Source organism: Manis javanica, chromosome 2, assembly GCF_040802235.1.
Source record: "Manis javanica isolate MJ-LG chromosome 2, MJ_LKY, whole genome shotgun sequence".
Classification (NCBI taxonomy): Eukaryota; Metazoa; Chordata; class Mammalia; order Pholidota; family Manidae; genus Manis; species Manis javanica.
In genome coordinates this window covers 13,089,851-13,104,909 of record NC_133157.1, presented here as the reverse complement: position 1 = coordinate 13,104,909, position 15,059 = coordinate 13,089,851, and the positions used below count along the sequence as shown (strand labels likewise).

Below are 15,059 nucleotides of genomic sequence, written 5' to 3'. Positions count from 1 at the left end.
TCTCTATGCAGACTAATTCGTATTTATTGTATTACAGCTGTATGTTTGTCTTCTTAGGTCTTCTCTTTTTCAGGAAGTGACTCCAGGAATTGATTCATAACAAGAGATCCACCAGAGATTTTATATATTTGGGCTGTGGTGGCAGACCAGTTACATCTCAGCACTTGGTAAGAGCACTGGGAACCCAGGTTCTCAGGTCTTTCGAAAATAAAAAGCAGTACTGAAACATTGGTGGTATTTGATAGAGTCATCTATGGGAAGAATTGTATTAATCTGCTTTATTTATTAGTTCTCCAGCCAATATTTATTGAACGCTATTATCTGCCAGGGATTGTTCTAGGTTCTTGGAATAGATATATCAAAAAACAAAAAAGACAAAAATTCCTGCCTTCGTGAAGCTTACATTCTAGTCTTCCTTTCCATATATATTAGCTTGCTAAAGCTGACCTAACAAAGTGCCACAGACTAGGTGGCTTAAACAACAGAGGTTTATTTTTCTTATAATTCTGGAGGTGAGAAGTCCAAAGTCAAGGTTCACAAAGTTGGTTTCTTGTGAAGGGCCTGAGGGAAAGATCTGTTCCAGGCCTCTCTTCTTAACTTGTAGGTGAATGTCTTCTTCCTGTGTCTCACTTTGTCTTCTCTCCATCCGTGTCTGTGTCCAAATTTCCTCTTCTTATAAGGATACCAGTCATATTGGATTAGGGTTCACCCTAATAGCCTCATTTTAACTTATTTACCTCCTTAAAGATCCCAGCTCCAAATACAGTCACTTTATGAGGTATCAAGGATTAGGACTTCAACATAGGGATTTGGGGGGAACAGTTCAGCCTATACCCCATATGACTATGATTTATTTAAATCTATGTCTTGCCTCTTTTTTCCAAGATATCCACATCTCTGAGATATTCAGAGCCATTTATATTTCCCTGTAAAATGTGTCCAGGTAAGCTGTGTTCTGTAATTATGAGTGATTATTTCTCTATGCATGATTTGTTTTTATAAATACTGGAAGTGTTTTGTTAGGAAGGATTATTCTACTTGGAATGTTGCTCCATCTAGTGTCCACCATATTCTCTACTTTTTTCAAAGTTATAAAAATGAATAAAAGCGAACAATATTGGAGAAGGGCTTCTCTATTCAACAGGCTTATTATTCACAGGGTGCTAAGGATTCTTGGTAAAAAATATTTTTCCAACACTTGTGGAAGGAAAGAGAGGCCTCTATATTGACATTACTTTTAAATAATTAAAGTAATATTACCATCATTTACCATCACTACCAATTACTGTTTATTTTTATCCCATGAGGAAATAGACAGGGTTTAACAACTTGCCCAAGATCTCACAGATTATAAGTGGTGTTTGCCCTGAGTCTATGTGACTCCAGAGTTTAAGCTCTTAATCATTCAGAAAAGAAAAAGAAACAAAAAGATTCACACATTTCATATACATACAAATACTTCTGAGGAAGTAACACATCTAAGCATACACCTAAATGAGTACTTGTTTGTTGTTCAGTATATGTATCATTGTTGATATGCTGTGTCAAATGTGTCTGTCTTAGATATCAAATTTATAAAGGACATAATACACAACCAGGTGAATATTTTACAGTTTTTGTCATTGCACATCTTGAACCACATTGAAAATTTTAAATAATCATTTAAAAGTTTGTATTTCTTCTCGTATTTTAAAGACCAATTTTTGTTTTTCTAATGTGCAAGGAATGAGGCAGCTCACCTGCCTGGAGACATGGCAGGAAGGGCTTCTACAGAAAGCTGAGCTTAGTAAGATAAATACAAGTTAGAAAAGGATGCTTTAGAAATACAGAAAAGCCCTTGTACATGCCTAGGAGAATGACAGAGTTTGATATTTTGGGGAAAATACAAGAGGTAAGATATTCGGGGAGTGGGAGTGATAAGAGATGACCATAGGCTAAAAGGCATATGTTCATCTGAGAACATAATTGTGAAGCCACCAAAAGATCTTAACAAGAGGGATGGAATGGACCCATCTTATCAAAAGATCATGTAATAGAAAATCTGAATAGGCCTATATCTGTTGAAGAAATTGAATCAATAATTAATAACCTTCTAACACAGAAAGCACCAGACCCAGATGGGTTCAGTGGTGAATTCTACTTAACACTTGAGAAAGAAGTTATACCAATTCCTTACAATCTCTTCAAGAAGATAGAAGCAGAAGAAATACTTCTTAACTCATTCTATGAGGTCAAACTCATACTTTAATGCCAAAATCGAAGACATTACAAGAAAATTGTTTCGTGTAGGTCTCAGCTTATCAGTAACCAGTTTTGTGGTTGGACCAGCCCTGGTGGTTCTTACCATGACTGCAAGATGCCCTTCAGCAACAACCATTAGGAAACTTTGAAAAAAACAGAGATTTATTAATTGGAAGACCTGGAAATTGCACAGCACACTTGGGTCTACACAGTGAGGTAACAGGTAGAGGGAGAGTGCCTGGGGCAGGGGTTCTGCTTTTATTGGGGTTGAGGGTGGGGACCTAGGGTGTCCAGGCCTCACTCTCTATTGGTGAATTTAAAACAGCAGTGGGAACTTAAAGCACGGCAAGAGAAAAGGCAAGTGGCTCAAATGATCAGTTGTCAAAATCAACCAAGATTTCTAAAACAAAGGAGTCTCAGTGGAGGCTTACACTACAAAAAGGAAACTACAGACTGGTATCTCTCATGAACATAGGTGCAAAAGTTCTCAACACAGTGTTAGTAAATCAGATCCAGTAAGGTGTAAAAAGAATGGCATAATATGGTTCAACATTTGAAAATGAGTTAATGTAATCCATTGCATCATCAGGCTAATGAAGAAATATGATTATATCAATAGATGCAGAAAAAGCATTTGACAAAATCCAATAATCATTCATCATGTGGATGAACTCTCAGCAAGCGAGGAAAAGGAAAAGAGGAGAACCTCCCCAACATGATAAAGAACATGAAAACAAAACACCCTACAGAGAACATCATACTTAATGGTAAAAAGCTTGACGTTTTCCCACTAAATCAGGAACAAGACAAGGATGACTCTCCTCACTACTCCATTCCAGCATCAGACTGAAGTCTTAACTAATACAATAACAATAAATGGAAGCAATACAGATTGGGAAGGGAGAAAGCAAAACTGTCCTTGTTTGCAGAAGATATGATTGTCTATGTAGAAAATCTGTACTTGTACTCTTACGTTCTTACATAAGGGAACAAAACAGAGGAAGTTAAACAAAAGACCCAGAACAAATGGTTTCACATGGAATATGTAGTCACATTGCCTTACCGAGTTTATCAATATTTGAACATAAGGTTATTGAAAGGAATCAATCCCAGTATAACATTGGTGAAAAACAGCATAAAACATCTGTATCCTTGAAATCTTTTTTATTGGGCCTTCAGACATAATGGCCTTGGGGCTACTGGATGCAGTTACTGTACCATTTAGGAATTTTATGGGTGCTATTTGTTTGTACCCTGTATCTTTATTTTAAAAACCTTCTTTAATAACTTAACATGATCATTTCAATATTGGCCATTAACTAATGAAAGCATGGTAATATAAGTTTGATTACTGTACCTGTGTTACCTACTTTTTACAGTGCTGAATCCCCGTGGTCATGACAGGTTTTCATTCATTGCTACCTTTTTTCATACTAAGTTTATTGAAGAGGCAAGTGAGTGACATATTAGCTGCTAAAAAATAATAACTACCATGTCTTAAATACCTACTGTATGCCAGGAATCATATTAATTGTTTATCCAATTATCTCCTTTAGTCCTCATAAAACCCCTGGCGGTAGCTCTCCACCCCATTCTAAATTGAAAACTGGTATTCGAGGGGACCAAGTCCTGGGAGGCAGTATAAGTAGCAGCCCTATGGCCTGTATTAGAATCCTTGTGCCATCATTTAGTCTAGCTCTGTGACTTTGGGAAAATTCTCTAACTTCCTTAAACTTTATTTTTATTGTCTGTAAAATGGAAAAGAGAACTAATCCATGTAAAGTGCTCAGCACAGTACCTGGTACATAGTATGTACTTCATAAATGTTAGTGGTTATTTAAAGTAATTGTATATTATACAGTCAATACATACTATTTTTATTATTACAACAAACAAGTGATGCCACGGATTTAAACTTAGGTCTTTTTGACCCTAAAGCTCCCTCATTTCCCTCTATTCAAGACTGTCTCTGTAAATTTTTAGTCATTGATGAAGATGGAACTTACGCTCCTTAAATTGCTTAGACTGTGAAAAAAAAAGATTTACCAGTTTATTGTCAGAGTTGAATAGATTATGCTGCATAAATGAGTAACTTTCATATATCAATGATTTCTCACAAAAAAGTTGATTTCTTCCTCCCATTTCATGTCCTCCCTGGGATGACAGAGGCCTTTTATCACAGTAACTCAGGGATCTCAGCTAATACCCATCTTGCCCCATACTTCCACCATCACCAAGGCACGAAAAAGGGATGTGGCGACTTGTGTACCGTCTCTTGAAGACTTATGCTTGGAAGTGACACATGCTACTGCTGCTTATATTTCACTTGCCAAAGCCAGTAACACGGCCAGCTTTAACTTCACACAAGCAGGGGAAGTGTGGTGTTTTGGGTTTTGGAAAGAGTGGAGAATTAGACATCAATAGGCAGCAATAATAACTACCATGCCAACAATTTGAACTTTAGTTTCCTAATTTGACCTTTATCTTTTTGATTTCTAAATCAGTCCCCATCCCTCTTAGGAGGTATATAGACTCTTCAGATAAAAGCCTAAATATTCACTTTAGTTATAATATTAAGTTTCAGAGCAGCACTTGTCTTTCAGAGAGGGACATCAGAGTTACCTGGGGACTATCTAAATGATGTGCATGGGTCCCCTTCCCTGCCTCCAAGACCTAGGGAATTGAATATCTAAGGGGCAGGCTCAGGGTGTGTTTATTTTGAAAAAGCTCTGCAGATGGTTCCGGTTTGTGCCCTGTTGTGACTATGCAATTGTAAATTCATACTTGTTTTCAGGGAGTACTCTTAAGGCAGATGAGAGGAAACAGCTGAAAGCATCAGAAATAGGGGCGCATTAGGTCAGAAATTATGACTGTAAGTGTAGCAGGGTTTGCAGCTCAGGCTTAAGCTGTGCTCACCTCAGAAGTCAGTATATCTGGGCATGCCTAGATGACTAGGGTTCCATTTACACAAGGGAACACCAATCCTAATGAGAAAGACCTCATCTTAAATCAAGGGAGACTTTACCCCTGCCCTGACTTTACTGAAAAAATTTTAGTCATACGGAGGGTGAAAGAATTTACCCATCACTAATTCAGTAAGTGCTGTATCTGTTTTATTTGCTAATTTTTTCTGACATCCAGTGATGATTATTGCCTGAATCAATTATTTCATTGAGAGGCAGGGTTTGCCAAATGGGGATTTTCTGATTTTGTAATTTCATCTGCATTTATTATTATTATCTAGCATTCTTGTGTGTGTGTGTGTTTTATTGGAATAAAATTGATATACAATATTATATTAGCTTCATATATACAACATAGTGACTCAATAATTATATACATTACTAGATGCTTGCCACAATAAGTGTAGTTACTCCAATACCATAACAAGATATTATAATATTATTGGTTGTATTTTCTATGTTGTACTTCCATTCTTATGTCTAACTTATTTTGCCATTTGCAGTTTGTACCTCTTTATCCCCTTCACCTATTTCACCCATCTTCTCACCCCCTTCCCTATAGCAAGTGACAGTTTGTTGTCTATATCTGTGAGTCTATTTCTTTTTTGTTTGGGTGGTTTTTTTTTAGATTCCACACGTAAGTGAAATCATATGGTATTTGTCTCTGCCTGGCTTATTTCACTTAGCATGATACCCTCTAGGTCCATCCATGTTGTCCTTCTTTTCTTATGGCTGAGTAATACTACATTGCACATATGTACCACATCTTCTTTATCCATCTATTGATGGACACTTCGGTTACTTCCTTATCGTTTCTATTATAAAGAATCCAGCAATAAACATAAGGGTGCATATATATCATTATCTAGCATTCATCAAAAAAGAACAGCTTTCCTTTATTAACTGGAGATGAATTAAGTTTTCCCTAAAAAGGCAGAGTACATGCTTAATTATTTAAATTAGGGGAGATTTTTCAGGAGGTTATGTTTGATATAAAAGGACAATTGCGCAGCCTCATAGTTTGCAAATAGGAATATAGTAGAGGCTTGTGCGTATAGTTCTACAGCTCAGCTCTCAGACTCAAAATCATAGCTGCAGTGAAAAATGACACAGATTATAGTGGCTTTATCACTGAGAATAGAAATTCAGCAGCATTAGTGACAAGGCTTTGGGGGTGTCAAAGGTAAGGACTACTAGGTAGACCTTTGCAGGTTCTGTCAGCACTGGTACCTGTTGGTGGGTCCTCATAGCTGTAGGCACATCAGTGGGTATGGCAGCATGGCTGCTGTTTCGTTCATTAGCAATCCCAGGGAAAATCACCACTCGAGGAGCAAAATGGTACTAAGCATGTAGGTTACCAAGAGGATTTTTTTGTAGAGCACCCATGAGGCAGGCTTTGGGGCACCCAGAGGTGTTCAGCAGGGAAACTGGAGCTCTTGAAATGCAGGTAGAGGCAGATACTGAGTCAGAGGCATGGATTTGGGAGATTTACTGTGATCCTACCTTACCCTTGAGCTTGTGTGATCTGGGGAAAAAGTGCTGTATCTTGCCAAGAACAGAAAATGGTGGGAAAAGGATCATTTTTAGGCAAAGGCAACTGGAGAGAAAGTGATGTGTAGAGTTTGAAATGTAGAAAGATGATGACAGGTGACTCATATTGAAAGAGAAATTCCAAAGATACTAGTTGACTAGTTGACTAGAACCAGAGATCTCCAGGTATTCTCACAGCTTAAGGAAGCTAACTTCTGGCAGAAGTTGGCATTGCACAGATGGTTGAAGGGTCAATTTTGCACAAATAGGACATATCTCTCCATTTCTTCAACTCTTCTTTCATGCCTCTCAGTACCATGTGATTTTTTTAGTGTAAACACCAAGATTCAATTAAAGATAAATTAAAAGTTCATTCCTGATAGAATCCACATCCACTGAAAAGTTAAAATGATCTAAATATTTCTTTTAATCTGTACTGAACATAGGGGATTGGGTTAGTAAAAGTTAGTCAAACCATATATAGAAATTAAAGAAATAATGATTGCTTTTTCCTTTCACTTTTATTTATTTATTTTTAAATAGAAACAAAGTGACTTTCTGTCACCCCACCTTTCCTGTAAAGATTGGCTTCTTGATGGAGAGTTGGACTGCTTTTCTGTTGAAAGAAGGTAACTATTTTTGTGTTTATTTTTATTAACCAAATATACATAGATTAAAAGGAAAATAAAAAGATAAGCTATGCTCTAAATCTTGGCAAACAGTGTGTTATAATTTGTTTTAACTTTATACAATTACAGAGTGATTTTATACAAATTTCCTCAAAAAGTAATAAATTAAATAATGCTTAGCATTCAACAAAGTGATTGTAATTCAGCATAGTGAAAATATCATTTAAAAAAAATGTAAAAGCTACTGTAGGGACCAAGAACAGGCCGCCCCAAGATGTGCCATTGTGACATACAGGTTATTTCAGAGTTGAAAACAATCAAGGCTTGAAATACTCAGAAAGAAACTTTGACTTTCCACTCTCCAACTGCATAAAAAGAATTTAGACAGAGGAACTTCTCCAGGAGGAGAGCTATCACCATAGCAGTTATAATATAAACCAGGTGTGGTGAGCAGGGAGTGATGTGGCTAGGTCTGTTAAAATGTCTCCTTGTGCCCCATTGCTTCTGTGTGACCCAGGAAATACTTGTTTATAAAATATTTACTCTTTTCATATTCCTGTGAATTACTTTTGAAGTCTCAGACCCCTATTCCCTTCTCCTTGGTTCAGGATGACATGCATACCTCATTCTCCCTGACCATCTTTGGAATCTGTCTATGGCTTCCCCATACATACATAATTAAACCTCTTTTTTTCTCCTTAATCTGTCTCATGTCAGTTTGATTCTTGGACCAGGTAGAAGAACCTCAAGGGGTAGAGGAAATTTCTTCCCCCCCCAATACTACCCAGTTTTTATAGAGTGGCAATACAATAACTAATAAAAGTGGTTGTGTCAGCTATTGTTTTTCTCTTGAGCAAAGCTAATCAGTTTTATGCTCCTATGCAGTCATTGAATCATTCTTAACTCCTATGTTAGGTAACTTATTCAGGTAATGAAATCATCACAAGACTTTTCTGAGAATTCTAGACCTTCAAAATGGCAGAAAGTTAATTGTTGTCTCAATGATACCAACCAGAGCTTTGCGTATGCACAATTTTTGGCTGCAAGAGAAATGAGCAGCGCAGTAGTAGAGTTCATTTTCAAAAGAAGCCTCCTTGCGAAATTCTTCCTGTAATCCTTAATTTAAAGCAGGTGGCCCACAGTACTAACTGGAAAGCAAGGGGAGAAGTGCAGAAACAAGAACAAAGATATTTTTAAGTCTTGAAGTGACCCTATTTGTAACTGATATATTTTGTCCTTTGCATCTTTTCACTTCTCTGACCTCCTCTTCTACTTCATAGAGGCTGGTGCTAATCATGCTAATTGCCACGTTGTCCCACTCCATCCAATCCTGTCTTCTGTCAAAGCTCTCTTTGCACCAAAACTACCTACATACCCTTCCTGGAGAATTTCTGATACTAGAAAAAAAGTAACTTCATTGACTTGAATTGCCTTAATAACTGCATGGATTATTTAGCCAACCTCTTAACATTTTCAGACATGATTGTTATATTTAAAAAAGAATGCCTATTCACACCTAATTAAAATTTGAAGAAAACTCTTTCAATGTAAGGATGTAAAAAGAAATGCAGGCAATTTTAAAAGAGGGCATTTTCTTGGCGGGGGAGGTATCTTATGGCAGACTAGTTTTGCGTGTACTTAGCAACCTAAGCTGTTGCAGCTTTTCTAGTTTGACTTTTCTCTGCAGCTGAACGTAAAAGTTCTTAAGTTCTCAGTCATTTCATAATGTCTCCTGTGACAATGGTAATGAGGATGTTGCTTTTATTTTATTAGTTGTTTGAAAGGTCTTTCCTGTACCTTGGTTACTAGGTTACTAGGTGTCTTTGTTATTAGATTTCTGTCTCTAGAGACTCAGTCAAGGAGGAAAAACAGAAAGAGAAAAATACGTAATAAACACTATCATTAAAAAGTTTCTTAGAGGAATGACATTTGACTTTATTAATTCATTCAGAAAATTTTAACTAGGTGCCTACTATGTGCTTAGATGCTGGGAACACAATGATTAATAAGATAGACATGGTCCCTGCCTCCGTGGAGTTTACTGTCTAGTGGTTCCAGACAGTGGATTGCTCCAACACATCCTCAGGGAAATTGTTATTACATAGAGATCAGGCATGAGGCAGAGACTGTCTTTCAAATTCCATGATGGTAAAGTGGCATTCCAAACTATGAAATGGCAAAATAGCTAATCAAGTTATCTTGTATGGTTATATAGGACTGTATACTCAATGAGGACTGTGTACTTTGGGCAACCAGATAGCTGTTGCCATAGACCAATTTAAAGGGGAATAGAAATGACTAAGCAGTGATGGATGCCTTTCATGGCATGGATGATTTAAAACAAGCAGGTGACATACTCAGATCATAAAAGTGTTGCCTTAGTGGAATGAAACTCAAAGCCTTTATGGGCTAGTGTTGAAAAACAAATCTCTTGTAGCTTGTGGTCATAGAGCTGAGGTAACTGAAAACCTAATTCAGAGATTGATTCTGTGGTTTGGTAAATTATATTAGTACATCATTTCACATACTTTGCCAGATATTTTATTTATTTGTTTATTTAAAATTAAGGTATATACAATAAAATATACCAATCTTAGTGTGCAGCTCAGTAAATTTTGAGATGCATATACACTCATGTAACCATCACCCAGATCAAAATATCAGATGTTCTCACTAATCTTATTTACTCCTTCACCTATTTCACCCATCCTCTATTCCCCTTCCCTGTCGCAACCACCAGTCTGCTCTCTGTGTCTATTTCTGTTTTGCTCGTTTTGTTTTTAGATTCCACATGAGTGATTTATTTCACTTAGAATAATGCCTTCTAGGTCTATCCATTTTGTCACAAATGTCAATATTTCCTTCTTTAATGGCTGAGTAATACTCCTTTGTATATATGTACCATCTCTTCTTTATCCATTCATCTATTGATGGACACTGGTTGCTTCCATATCTTGGCTATTGTAAATAATACTACAATAAACAGGATCACATGTATCTATTCAAATTAATGATTCTGTTTTCTTTGGGTAAATTCCCACAAGTAGAATTGCTGGATCATATGGTATTTCTAGTTTTAGTTTTTTGAAAAACCTCCATACTGCTTTCCACAGTGGCTGCACCAATTTACATTCCTGTTAGTAGTTACGGAGTTCCCTTTCTCCACATCCTCACCAACACTTGTTATTTCTTGTTTTGTTGCTATTAGCAATTCTGACTAGTGTGAGGTGACATCTCATTGTGGTTTTACCTTTCCCTGATGATTAGTGATATTGAGCATCTTTTCATGCGTTGGTTAGCCATCAGCATAACTTCTTTGGAAAAGTGTCTCAGGTTCTCTGCTCGGTTTTTTAATTGGATTATTTGGGGTGTTGTGGTGTTGAGTTGTAAGAGTTCCTTATATATTTTAGATATTAGTCCCTTATCAGATATCATTAACAAATATATTTTACCATTCATTAGGTTGTCTTTTTGTTTTGTTTATAGTTTCCTCTGCTGTTTGCCAGGTATTTTATATGAATGTTAGGCTCAGCTAGGTTAGGGAAGAATAGGGTCTTGACAAATGGAATACTGATATATGAGAGAAATCAAGGCTTAGAAAACCCCAGACTCCTACATTTATCTAAAACAGAATTCTCAACCATGATACCATTAACATTTTGGACTGGGTAGTTTTTGTCTTGGAGGCGCTGCTGTGTGCATCGTTAGAGCTTCAGCAGCATCCTTGGCTTCTACCCACCAGGTGTCAGTGACATCCCATCCCTGAGTCATGGCAATCAAAAATGTTTCCAGATATTGCCAAATATTCCCCTAAGTTAGGCAGGGAGGAAATTGCCTCTGGCTTGAGAAATACTGGTCTAAAATGCTACCTGTTAGGCAATCATTGCTTGAGGAAACCCTGACTCATTGAGAAGGAAAACCAAGAAGTTGTTCCATACCCCATCTCACAATTGCTTATTTGGTAACTAGAATTCAGACTTAACATGTCTCAGAAGGCAAAATATAGGATCAGAGTAGGGAACCTTAAGTGTTGCATCCACAAGAATTATAGGAATTTGATACATATGTCATGAAAATATGGGAAATATTTGTAGGAATGATTTCAGGGTGCTTTACCAAGGAAAAAATGGAAATGAAATTTTTAGAATAAGCTAAATTAATTGATAAGATTGCCCTCGCCAGAGATTTGGCAGTCAGTGTGTTTGCTTGGGCAGCCAGCTGTAGTTCTAACGATGTACTGAGCTGGCTAATCCCAAATAGCACTGAAAAGACAGAAAGAATTTGGTTTAAGTAGGGATAAAGATTAGATTTATCATACAGTCTACTTATGCATCCCTCATATGTCCTTTGATATATTCCAGAACACTCTCAGTTTAGCTTTACCACAAGGAATGGATTAGTGAAGGGGGTGTCAGAATCTTTAAAAAGCACTTTACTGGCTGCTCTTTCTAGGCTGAGAATGCTGATGGTAAGGGCTACATTTGAAATGAGATTCCTAATCTTAGAAGGGGTGGCAGAGCCCTGTGACAAAAATGAACGAGTAATGGGCATGGTCATCAAATTGCAGGGTCAATGATCAAGTCCCAGGGAGTTAATTTATTGAAATTTATTTTAGACTGTGGGAGTAACATGTGACTATTTCTTATTGTTAAAAATTCTAGCAAAATAGGTAAAGCAACCCTTCTTAGACTTCTCTCTTCTAATCCCTTTTGCTTTCATGAAATGCTCACCAGAAATTCTCCTCTGTACAAGAGGCTCTTGATACTAAGATGTTCAGGATAGCCCACTATATAAATGCCAGTTCTCTTCTATCTCCAGCCAGCCCAGTGCTTCCTGGATGGGCTTGTCAACTCAGTGGCCCAGGTGTCAGTGATGAAGGTTATGCATGAGCTTTGACACCATGGACATTCCTTCTCCAAGCTGCCCTAGTCCATACCATTGCTGAGGACTCAGTTTGTCAGCAACAGCAACCAGTTCTGAGTACTGGACTTAGCATTACACCTCTAGGCATCTAGCCAGTTCTCTGTTGGCAGATATATTACAGTGGATCCCTTCTATGTTGGGAAGGGGGGAGCAACAATTTTAGATCTCATCTAGTGACTTCCCTTGTGATAGATGAGGATTTATTTCTCTTCCTGCCATCCTCTCTGCTTCTTTTCTCTGTCCTCTCAACATAATTTTTGGTTGAGTAAATATTGTTACATTATACCTAGGTAAATATTATTCATAGCCAAACATCATATGTATTGTGATATTACTTTTCTTTTTTTTTCCTCTTCCTGAGGTTAAAAACTGCTTATTTAAAATTTCTTCTTATTTTTCTTTGCATCTGCTGCAACTTAAATAGCCTTTTAGTACAATTTTGTGTGTCCCGGGACAAATACTAGTGGAGGTCTACATACCGCATGTCTAAATAAAAATTTATAATTCAAACTACTAAATAAAAATCTCTTTTCTTCTCTTGTCAAAATAAAACTGGAAATTATCTCAAGCTGTGGTTTTTATATGACTGAAAGTTTGTGGATTATCAATTGAATTTAATTTTGAGTGCAAATGAATGAGTTAGTGATATTTGGATGAGTACTAAAGGCTTGCAAAACTAACAAATTGTTATGTTCTTTTCTATAAATTTGTCTTAATTTCAGCAAAATGTTGCACTGAGACCTTACATAAGGTTGATTTACTGACAATAATGCCAATTAGACCTTTCTTGGGTCATTGTAGACCTTACTTTTCCTTTAAAACATTCAAAATAATCTATTAAATTTAAAAGGCAAGATATTAACTATACAGTAAATTAAAATTTCTAAAATGTTTACAGTTGGAAGTTTTAGTTTATTATTTGAATTTTTAATTAAATCATACAAAACATTTTATGAAAGTAAAACTGATTACAATTCTAGAATCAGAATCCATTTGTCAGTGTAAAGCACACATATAGGCACATCAAGACATAATACTGACTTAAAAATAATGTGAATTACTTGATACTACAAAATGTTTCTCCGCTGCCACATAAAACAGTGTTCAATAGCACGGTAGTTAGTGACTATCACTGGATACTCCAACTGGAATTGGGAATGAAGTAAAAAAAAAAGGCCATCCATGCTCTGAGACTTCAATATATAAGGATCTGTTTCATTCATGCTCTCAGAGAGGGATTTGCCAAACTAATTAATTTGTGTTTTCTCTTACCGCTGTACTTCTCCTGTTCAGATTCTATCTGTAGTAAAGTCTGTCTCTGACAGCAGCAGCAAAACCCGTACTCCTACACAGCACTCAGGGACAGTCACCTTTTATTTTGAGGAGAAAGGAGGAAAAGAACAAGAGATGTGGAGGAGCTAAATGAAGTTAGTGTCACAGAAGGACACATTTAAGGTTACGGATTGCACTGTGGCAGCACTGAGTGCCGGGTCTTGAGTGACAATGATACCCATGGGTTCTTACATACATTTGTTCTCTTTCTCTGATATGTAGGGCCCTCTCACATGTGGGCCCAGGAGCCCAGTTCTAAGGTTGGTTTTGGGTCTTAGCATTCGTCACGCATGTGCTTAAGTGATGCTTCCCGTTTCCAGTAGGGTGCCTGTTCCCACAGCTGTTCTGTCATCCTGTTCTGTTCACCAGTTCTGGTCTTCTGCAGCAGTAGTTACTCAATGCCATGAGAGAAAGAAATGAGAGCTCTAGCTCCCTTTCTCAGTTTTGTATTTTTAAATTTTTTATTTTGGAATAATTTTAGGTTTACAAAAAAGTTGCAAAGACAGTACGGAGGTCCTGAATACTCTTCCCCAAGCCTCCTTTAATGTTAACATCTACCATAATCGAGTTGCATTTGCCAAAACAAAGAAATTAACATGAGTACCATACATACTGTTAACCAAATCACAGACATTTCTTTGGATTTCACCAGTTTTTCTGCTTATGCCCTTTTTCTGTTTCATGATATCACACGGCATTCAGTCATCATGTTCCCTTCATCACCAATCTGTGGCAGTTTTTTTGGTCTTTGCTGACTTGACTTCCATGACCTTGACTGTTTTGAAGGATACTGGTTAGGTATTTTGTAGGCTGTCCCTCGGTTGGGTTTGCCCGATGTGCGGGTTTGTCATCATTACACTGGGAATATGGAGTTTCGGGAAGAATTCCACAGAGATGAACTGTCCTTTTCTTGGCATCATGTCAGGGGTTGGTAATATCAACCTGACTTATGACTGGTGATGTTAGCCTTGAGCATCTGGCCCAGGTGGTGTCTGCGGTTTCCCTAGTTACTGTTTTTCTTCCTTTCCCCTGTTCTTTAGGAGAGAGTCATTAAGTCCAGCCCACACTCATGGAATGAGAATGTATTTTAAACCTGCATTCTATCAACCCTGATTAATATTCCTTTTTACCCCCACTTACAAAAGTCCACTTAGTCCCTGAACCTTTGGAAGATTCTGTGACACATCAGTTTAGTTCTTGGCTTTCCCCGCTATATCCTGAGTCACTTTTCTGTGTTCCAGCTTCCAGCATTTTGTTGCTAATGTCTCCTCTTCCCTTCTCTCTGTATTTATAGGTATATGGGTTTTTTAAGAAATCTCTTTACTGTAGTTTTAGTGGAGTTTCAGAGGAAGCGAAATTGAATTATTATGTTCAATCTGCCATCCATACCTCGAAGCCTTGGGGAAAACATTTTTTAATCATCAAAATTGACATTTAATCT

At 37.2% G+C, this 15,059-nt stretch overlaps 1 long non-coding RNA gene across 4 annotated transcripts in view; it reads left to right on the top strand.

Moving 5' to 3' along the window:
* Window positions 1-15,059, top strand: part of LOC108405150 (uncharacterized) — a 56,102-nt gene that overhangs the window by 2,558 nt on the left and 38,485 nt on the right. For 2 of the 4 annotated variants that reach the window (XR_012126495.1, XR_012126494.1), the window contains exons 2-5: window positions 58-167; window positions 886-943; window positions 2,861-3,008; window positions 7,278-7,363. This is a non-coding gene — a long non-coding RNA (uncharacterized lncRNA). The remainder of the gene's footprint in view (window positions 1-57; window positions 168-885; window positions 944-2,860; window positions 3,009-7,277; window positions 7,364-15,059) is intronic. The other 2 variants (XR_012126496.1, XR_012126497.1) reach the window with 2 other exon arrangements.